Source organism: Pseudophryne corroboree, chromosome 1 (assembly GCF_028390025.1).
Source record: "Pseudophryne corroboree isolate aPseCor3 chromosome 1, aPseCor3.hap2, whole genome shotgun sequence".
Classification (NCBI taxonomy): Eukaryota; Metazoa; Chordata; class Amphibia; order Anura; family Myobatrachidae; genus Pseudophryne; species Pseudophryne corroboree.
Window position 1 is genome coordinate 1156138650 of NC_086444.1, and position 10706 is coordinate 1156149355.

Below are 10706 nucleotides of genomic sequence, written 5' to 3' on the forward strand. Positions count from 1 at the left end.
TACAGTAGTATTTTGTCTCTGGAGTCTGGTGTTTATGAGTACAAAAAGTAAATAACTTTCCAACCATTTGTCATCCAAAGACATTTTTCCTCTATACTAGTGGTTCCCAAACTGTGTGCCTAGGCACCCTGGGGTGCCTCAGAACACTTGCAAGGGTGCCTTGGATTGGTGGTCCAAGACCAATCAAAATTATTTCTGGTCAAACAGAAGCAAATCTTGTTCCTCACCACATAATGGAACCTAAAGATGACATATAAACACAATTTTTGATTTAATATTTATTTCAAAATTTCTCGCTAAGAAATTTTTGGCCTATGGGTACCGTGAATAAAATTCTGATACTCTAGGGTGCTATTATTCCAACAAGTTTGGGAACCACTCAGTGGTGGGATTCAAATGAATTAACAACAGGTTCTATGTCCTAATGACCATTTTAAGTATACCGAAAGGTAGTTTAATAATTCATGCATTTAATACTCAAATAACACCCATTATGCGTTATGCCACACACTGTAACGCCAATTACATATTATGATACACACAGTTATGGCCCTGACACCATTTTATGCCCACACACAATAATGCCATTTACATCATACGTGTTGCTAGGGGCAGTGGCGTAACTAGAAATTTTTCTCCCCCAAGCCAAAAAATTCTTCGGCGCCCCGCCCCCCCCATAATTGGCACTAGAAAAGGGACAAACATGTGCGCACCGAAGGCGCGTGGCGCCAAAAAGGGGCGTGGTTTTGTTTAAATGGGCGCGGCTTCGCATAAAGAGGCATGGCATTGCAGGAATGGACTACCTTATACCCCAGTTTTGCAACCTGCACGCCCAGACGTTAGCCACCACAGGAAAGAAAAATAATCCTGATTCATGCCCCTTCCATTATTTGTCATTTTTCCTCCTTATAGTAATGCCCAGTATACATTATGCCACATACTGCAAAGGCCCTCAGACATTATGCCACACACAATAATGCACATGACACAATATGCACACACCGTAATGCCCCCGACACATTATGCCACACACCGTAATGTCTATGACACATTATGACAGGAATCGCAATGCCCGTTATACATTATGCTACACACTGCAATGCCCCTGATACATTATAGCACATACCACAATGCCCATGATATAGTATACCACACACCGCAATGTCCGTGATACATTATGACACACACCGCAATGTCCGTGATACATTATGACACACACTGCAATGAACCTGAGACATTATACCACATACCACAATGCCCATGATATAGTATACCACACACCGCAATGTCCGTGATACATTATGACACACACCGCAATGCCCGTTATACATTATGCCACACTGCAATGACCCTGAGACATTATACCACATACCACAATGCCCGTGATATAGTATACAGACACCGTAATGCCTGACACATTATGCCACACACCGCAATGCCCATTATACATTATGCCACACACTGCAATGACCCTGAGACATTATACCACATACCACAATGCCCGTGATCTAGTATACCATACACCGTAATGCCTGTGACACATACCGCAATGCCCGTTATACCCTATGCCACACTGCAATGCCCCTGAGACATTATACCACATACCACAATGCCCGTGATATAGTTTGCCACACACCGTAATGCCTGTGACATATTCTGACACACACCGCAATGTCCGTGATACATTATGCCACACACCGTAATGCCCATTACACATTAAGTCCTACATTAAGGCTTCTAATTACTTTTAAATTACCTGCTCGTTGCCAGGGGTTTCATGCTCTTGGTTCCGTGCACGGTGCCAGGGGTTTTCATGCTCAGGGTGTCATGCTCGTTGCCAGGTGTTTCATGCACTCGGTGTCATGCTCGTTGCCAGGGGTTTCATGCACTGGGTGTCATGCTCATTGCTAGGGGGTAGTGCTTGTTGCTAGGGCTGTGCTCCCAGTGCCACATATGTCCTCAGTGCCAGATATTCCCCCACGGTGCCAGGTACTCACATGCCCCCAGTGCCAAATATAGCCTCTCCCCCCAGTGCCACATATGCCCCCAGTGCCAGATATTCCCCCACAATGCCAGGTGCTCACGTGCCCCCAGTGCCAAATATAGCCCCCCATGTGCCAGGTACACATACAGTGCCATATATGCCCCCTCAGTGCCCCCCCAGTGCCATATATGCCCCCTCAGTGCCTCCCCAGTGCCATATATGCCCCCTCAGTGCCCCCCAGTGCCATATATGCCCCCTCAGTACCCCCCAGTGCCATATATGCCCCCTCAGTGCCCCCCCAGTGCCATATATGCCCCCTCAGTGCCCCACCAGTGCCATATATGCCCCCTCAGTGCCATATATGCCCCCTCAGTGCCTCCCCAGTGCCATATATGCCCCCTCAGTGCCCCCCAGTGCCATCTATGCCCCCTCAGTGCCCCCCAGTGCCATATATGCCCTCAGTGCCCCCCAGTGCCATATATGCCCCCTCAGTGCCATATATGCCCCCTCAGTGCCCCCCGCAGTGCCATATATGCCCCCTCAGTCCCATATATGACCCCTCTGTGCCCCCCCAGTGCCATATATGCCCCCTCAGTGCCCCCAGTGCCATATATGCCCCCTCAGTGCCATATATGCCCCTCAGTGCCACCCCAGTGCCATATATGCCCCCTCAGGCCATATATGCCCCCTCAGTGCCCCCCCCCTGTTCCATATATGCCCCCTCAGTGCCCCCCCAGTGCCATATATGCATACCTCCCGCAGTGTCACGCGATGGGGGGGGCAGTTGGGAGTCTCCTACAGTCACTGCTCTGCATAGCAGAGCAGTAGTAAATAGACGCTGTGCGCATGCGCACAGCGTCTATTCAGCGCAGACAGTGGGAGAGAGGGCATGCCAGCAGCTCACAGAGCGCTGGGCATGCCCCCTCAGTGACGAAACGGGGGCGTGGACCGCGATCGCGGGTCCTCCGCGAAGCCACGCCCCCTTTTCATAGGACACGCCCCCCGACACGCCGGAGACTCAGAGGGACACAGGAGAGGCGCACGCTGTGCCCTCCGTGTCCCTACTTCACAGCGGGGGGCTAGTGACAACAGATTGACATGCGGACGTTCGTCCGCATGTCAATCTGCTCTAAATCAGTGGCGGCGCCCCCGCAGCCCCTCGCCCCCAAGCCACCGCGAGGGCTGCGGGGGCAGTAGTTACGCCACTGGCTAGGGGGTCTCCTGTGCGTTGCCAGGTGTTTCATACGTGTTGCTAGGGGGTCTCCTGTGCGTTGCCAGGGGTTTCATGCACGTTGCTAGGGGTCTCCTGTGTGTTGCCAGGGGTTTCATACGTGTTGCTAGGGGGTCTCCTGTGCGTTGCCAGGGGTTTCATACGTGTTGCTAGGGGGTCTCCTGTGCATTGCCAGGGCTTTCCTGTGTATTGCCAGGTATCTCCTGGCCGCTGCATCAGTAAAGAAGGGAGGGTGGGTGCGGGCATCAGTGGTTACTGCTAGCCCCCGCAGTAGATTGAAACACGCTGGGGGCTGTGGAAGCACTTCTGTACCAAAGTAGTGTAAAAAAAACACCCTCTTAAAATGCCCGCCGCCGAGGAGACAGGCGCTAGAGGTCAAATGTGACCTCTAGCGTCTGTCTCCTCCTTGCCGGCGGCCATTTTTTTTTTTTTCATTGCTATGGTACAGAAGAGCTCCTGCAGCCCCCAGCGCGTCTCAATCAACTGCGGGGGCTGCGGGGGCAGCGGCGGCAAGCTCTACTGGGGTAACGGAATCGGCGCCTATGCTGGCGGCGCTCATTAGCAAACGGTTCTCAGAACCATACCTAACATTAGGTATCGGTTCTGAAGAACCGGTGCGAACCGGCTGAATCCCACCACTGGAACCACTGCTCTATACAATACAGTATATGTGACTAGTGGTGGCATATGAAAATGACATGTTCATAACCTGGAGTACGCTATACCTTTCCCCCTTTAAATAGAGTTTGTCAATGAGATTTCCCTTGTAAAACATACATTGATATATCACTCAATTTGAATAATACCATTATTTAATTATGCCCAGTCCGATGTGAACTGGGCATTCGCTACACACGGTGTTCAAAAGTTACGCAACCATATGGGCAAATGCATGCAATTGTGTTCTTTTATTCCAGGTGGTGAAGAATATTGAAACCTCGCCAACTGTCACTCTCAAGGCCTCCGCTGGTTGCTGCGGTTACCGCCCTTTAAATTACCTCATAGTACAGTAGTTGCTACTGTTTTAACCCCATATAGTTGCGTGACTTTTTGAACATACTGTATAAGCAATATAATCCCCTCTCTTCTGGGACTGCTATCTAGACGGTAGCACTTTAAATCAACGTTTTTCCGCCTGAGTATTCAGAACATCACTAGAGGTACACCCTAGCATTCCATTTTTGGAGCAAAGATAACCTTTCAGCTCATAGATTTCCAGATTCTGATTGGCATGCACTGCCAATATTGGATCTGAATTGAGGAACAGCTGTGCCAACTTCCAGTTACTTTCCCTCTCTGACCTTCACTTCTGAGATTCCAACACTAGTTTTCTGCAGGTATTATTAGGACCAGGCAGCTGGTGGGGGCTTGGAACATTCTACTACATGGGAACTTGCCCCCATAGAGGGATGGCGCTATTTGTAGATTTGCAACTCTCTCCACCAGCCACTTTGTTGCGCCTTGTTCCAGGGAGCTCTCCCCCTTTTTGCATCTTTGAGTTCCCCTCCTGCACCTGAACATGCCATACCTCCACTATATTGTCTTCTCTCTGATAGCTCAGATGCTCTCTAACTCAGTTTCACCTGTGTCTGGGAACATGATCTAGGCTGAGAGCTTGGAGCCAATGGCTGGGCTAAAATCTTGAAATTGTCACATGCATTTTCTCTGAGCACTCTTGTTGTAGAGACACAGTACAAACTGATCTTGCACTGATCTCGTCCGAATGTCCTAAGTAACATGCACATAGGTGTTTCCATGTGTTGGACGTATGTTGTTGGAGGTATTCATCACATGTTGACTCTCCGCTCCACATTTGGTGGGATTGTCTTGCACTTCAACCCTACTGACTTTAAGCTCTACGCTGAAATTCCAGGTGAGGCAGTAACTTCTGACCCCACCTTCTGGCTTTTCCACCTATCCTCATTGCCCATCATAAGTTCTAAAAGGTCCCTTTTGGAACATCTGAAAAACGCTGCCAAAGTGGTTGTTCTGGTACACTGGCATTCCTCCTGTCCTCCAACCATTTCAGACAGGCTTTCCAAAATTAACTTTTACATGTATATGGGTGACCTATTTCTTTCACTGTCTGATGACTATGTAACTTTTTGGGACACTTGATTCAGATGGCATGATATTAAGGAATCTTACCTGATTCCCTCCCATTCACCTCATCCCTAGCTCCCAGCATAAAGCCCTGTTTCCTGGCAATTAACCACTGCCACGGGACAGCGGCTTCGATAGTCCCATTACTTTACTGTCTCTTACTGACTAGGATGATACCACTTGCTTCTCAGTACTGGTTGAACATTGCTCCTTCCCTCCTCCTTCCTATCCTACCTATCCCCCCCCCCCCTTCCTCCTCCTTTACCGTACTTATATCCATTTTTGCTTTGTCCTTCCTGTTATGTTTGTACGGTACTTGCCTTTTTTCCTAGTTGATATATTTGTTTATGTTTCAGCATGTTTTTACGCTTGCGGTATCTACTTTGGTTCGGGCCTATTTACATCCTCCATGGCACTTGTCTATTTTATGCTACTTTTGTTTGCCAATTATTGCTATGCCAAGCCATTGTGATTAACTTTTGTACTCTGTTTGTTAACCTTTGGTTTGTAAAATCAATAAATATAATTTGCATTGAAACTTTACACTGGCCATGAAAAAAAACGGATTTGTTTCTATTCATCCATAGCTCATGGAACTTGGCAAATACTCTTATTGAAGTGAATGGGAGCCAAGTAATAATGTAATACTCATATCTTAAAAATAGGTATCCCCATTGCAGGAGCAACTACTTCCAAGAATGACATTTATTTGACAGCACTTTGGACCAATGTTTTTTCAAACTGGCATTCAGACCATGACACGAGCCAGTGCATGGAGAGAAAACAGTCTGAGCACTGGGAAAGGGTTGAGAAGCTTTTTCACCTAACATGATTGTATGTTGAAATAAGCATGTCCGTTCGGAGGATCACTAGTGGAAATCTGGATTTGGTATATTTATTAAATATTTGTCCTCCTCTGCAGACCCTGGCTTTCCTTTTACAGTTCTAGAGACTGGAAGTGACACTTTGGACTGGGGCACGTAGGGCCTACTGGGAGAACAGTATACAACGGTAGACAGCTATCAAAATAGTATGTACACCACCGCAAAGCTACCCACTAGAGGGGTGAAGCCAACCACTACAAAGAGTGCATTTCTCTTTTTGTATTCACTCATCGCCGCACAGCTGATTTCACGTGAACTGATTTTCTCAAAACCCTTGCTATCATCCTCGAGTCAATAATTCATCACATCAGTCAGACGGTATACGTTTACGTTGCCGGCAGTTGTGATCCTGGCGTTCAGGATACCTATGCCGGAATCCCGACACCTGGCAATGCCGGTAGCCGGAATACCGGCCAAACAGGACTATTCCCACTTATGGGTGGCCGCAAGGGTACTCTTTGCATTAACCCCGATGCCGCAATACTGGCACCCGGGATGCCGTTGCTGGTATACTGACGGCTGGCATCCTGGTCACCGGTAAATCATACCAAACCCAGTAAGAGAGCAGAACATTTTTAAAAAGTGCTACACGTTGAAGTAGCAGCCTAAATAATAATAATAATAATAATAATAATAACAACAACAATAGCAATAACATTATTAATCTGAACAAGTTTATTTCAAAGTTTTTGAAATAATATTTTTCAGCTGCAAGCCAATTTTTTTAATCTGAAAAAAAAAAGAAAATGATATATAATAGTAAAAAAATATTTAACCATACTTACCTTATCTGTAGGATGCTAGTGAGACTCCTCTGCTTGGAAGTGATCTTCAGAGGAGAGGCCACCGGGCCAGCCATTAGAACGAGCAGCACAACCTAGCACGTGTAGCTCTGCTCCCTCACAGGTGAAACAACATAGAGGACAAAGACAGAGAGCCTTTCTTTAATGCCTGTTGGGCCGCCCATTATAGGACCAGACTGGGAGAGTGTATTCCACAATGCAGCACAAGTTTGGCCCTACCCTCTAAGGAAAGGGAGAGGAGCCTGGAGACAACATGGCCCAGAAGCTACTCTCTTAATATACTATAAGATTATAAGATCAGTGGTGGCTCCAGAGGTGGGGCAGTCCAAAACTCAAATAGAGGAGCCACACCTACTGCCAGTGAGTCCCGGACAGAGACGTTTGGCAGCGTTTTGTGTGGTAGTTGTGTAACTCCCCTATTTGAATTCTTGGACTGCAGTCCCACCTCTAGAGCCGCCATTGGATAAGATGCTCCTCTCTTTTCAATCCACCTCTTGCTTTCTCACCCATTTCCAATATCTGATGTTGGCAACCAAACATATTTTGGTAAGTGACAGCTGTACAGCCTGGCTTTGACTACACTATCTGTTAACACTCAGCATCGTTCTTTATGGAAAATTTGTCGGTGCTCCTTTTTGGATTACCACTATTAAGAGATTTTGGATTAAAATCCCTTTTATCCATACTATGCGACTTGAATAAAAAAAGAAGGTCAATTTACTATCATTCTGCCAGAAACTCAATGCAAAGTTAATAGCACTTTTATTGTTGTTGTTATTACTTCTAATAAAACAGCTGGAGATATTGGGAGATTGTGTAAAATAACTTTTGAAAATGTGAGATTTTCTCTTCCCTCCTCTGTATATACTGCCAATTCATTGAGCAGCCCCCTGAATATTGCTTTGATGGGGCATTGGTGGTCATTCCGAGTTGTTCGCTCGCTGCTATATTTAGCAGAATTGCTAATAGGCTAAAATCCGGCAGTTCTGCGCATGCGTATGCACTGCAGGGCGCATGCGCTAAGCAATTTCACACAAAACTATGCTATTTTACTCACGGGCGAACAAAGCTTTTCAGTCGCTCTGTTGATCGTAGAATGATTGACAGGAAGTGGGTGTTTCTGGGTGGTAACTGAGCGTTTTCCGGGAGTGTGCTAAAAAAACGCAGGCGTGCCAGCAGAAAACGCAGGAGTTACTGGAGAAATGGGGGAGTGGCTGGCCGGACGCTGGGCGTGTTTGTGATGTCAAACCAGGAACTAAACGGACTGAAGTGATCGCAATCTAGGAGTAGGTCTGGAGCTACTCAGAAACTGCAGGGAAATACTTAATAGCAGAATTGCTAATCTTTCGTTAGCAATTTTGCTATGCTAAGATACACTCCCAGAGGGCGGCGGCTTTGTGTTTGCATTTCTGCTAAAAGTAGCTAGCGAGCGAACAACTTGGAATGACCACCATTGATCTGCCACACACAGAGTCTGATTCTCATTGCTGTGGCTCTAGGTGAGTGCTGCATAGGCACAAAACTATTTAAGAGTCTTATACAGGTTGAGTATCCCTTATCCAAAATGCTTGGGACCAGAAGTATTTTAGATACTGGATTTTTCCGTATTTTGGAATAATTGCATACCATAATGAGATATCATGGTGATGGGACCCAAGTCTAAGCACAGAATCCATTTATGTTTCATATACACCTTATACACACAGCCTGAAGGTCATTTTAGTCAATATTTTTTATAACTTTGTGCATTAAACAAAGTGTGTGTACATTCACACAATTCATTTATGTTTCAAATACACCTTATACACACAGCCTGAAGGTCATTTAATACAATACTTTTAATAACTTTGTGTATAAAACAAAGTTTGTGTACATTGAGCCATCAGAAAACAAAGGTTTCACTTAAGCCGCTCATAACTTTATTGTGATTACATAAACCTTTTACTTAAGCTAGCTTATCACTAAATAAAACCACACCACACACTGAAATAAAGACACGGACACAGTAGCTGGAGTTAAAGGTCAGACGATGTTTATTAATCGCTGACCAACTCTTTAAACTAATAATTGAGGCCGAATTAGAATTGAATTGAATATATATTAACTTTAGTTTGGAGGATGGCAAACAGAAAACCGCTGCCAAACACCAGCACCCGTCACCTAGATGACAAACCACCAAACCAAGGAGGGGAGTACACATACCCCGCCACCTTCCCGCATAACCCGCATTGTGCTGGCCTTACCCCTCTTTCTCTGGCAAACGTTCGGTTCCCGCAGGGGAACGTCTAAATGTCCAACCGCAAGAAAAGGACACACCTGCCGTCCATTTAAAGAGGGAGCCCCACAATGACCACTTATGCCTGTGTGACAGCTGGTTGGCAGCGATTTCCCGCCAATCTGGCTTTCAATAGCCCACAGCAAGAACAAAAAACGTAGACGCATTCTGGGAGGGCGGGCGGGCATAAACTGAAAGGCAAGAGGGAGTCTAGCAAGATGGCCACCCCCTATATACTAACCTAAGACCCTCCTCTTCATCCTGATGCACAACCCCTTAAACCAATAGGAAAAAACCAACCGGGAAAACTGATCTGCCTAGCAACTGCTTAGTCATTTAACAACCAATCACAAAAAGTTGATCGCTTATATGGCCTCAGGCTTATGCAGCCTTCAGCTTATCTAAGCCGCTCATAACTTTATTGTGATTACATAAACCTTTTACTTAAGCTAGCTTATCACTAAATAAAACCACACCACACACTGAAATAAAGACACGGACACAGTAGCTGGAGTTAAAGGTCAGACGATGTTTATTAATCGCTGACCAACTCTTTAAACTAATAATTGAGGCCGAATTAGAATTGAATTGAATATATATTAACTTTAGTTTGGAGGATGGCAAACAGAAAACCGCTGCCAAACACCAGCACCCGTCACCTAGATGACAAACCACCAAACCAAGGAGGGGAGTACACATACCCCGCCTCCTTCCCGCATAACCCGCATTGTGCTGGCCTTACCCCTCTTTCTCTGGCAAACGTTCGGTTCCCGCAGGGGAACGTCTAAATGTCCAACCGCAAGAAAAGGACACACCTGCCGTCCATTTAAAGAGGGAGCCCCACAATGACCACTTATGCCTGTGTGACAGCTGGTTGGCAGCGATTTCCCGCCACCAAGGTTTTCCAAACCGCCACCGCCATCCGCAAACAGAACCTTAACCAACCAGAAACTAACTAGCTCTAACGAAAAAGACCGAAAATATCTTCCAGAAAAAACTGCACTCCTTCCGGAGAAAGGTGAACCCCATCGTCTCTATAGAACTGCCTGTTCCGCAGCACCAGCAGAGGATGCTTAATTGCCACTCCGCCTATGGCCTTGACAAAAAGAGACACCGTCGAGTTCACCTTTTTGCGTGCTTTCTCCAGCGCCGAGAAACGCACCGCACCATGCCAATGGAAACGGGGCACCATTTCCGACCAGACAATGCATACCCCAGGCCAGTGACAACGTATCGCCACCACATCCGCCTTTATAGACAAAATCAAGTCTATGCCTTTAACTCGGCCCAGATCATTACCACCCAGATGAATGATAATACAACTGGGGCGACCCCAGCGGCGCTCCCTAGAAAAAAGGACGCGCAACAAATCACCCCATAACATGCCCCTAACACCTAACCATCTAAATTGCCGGGACCCAAAAAT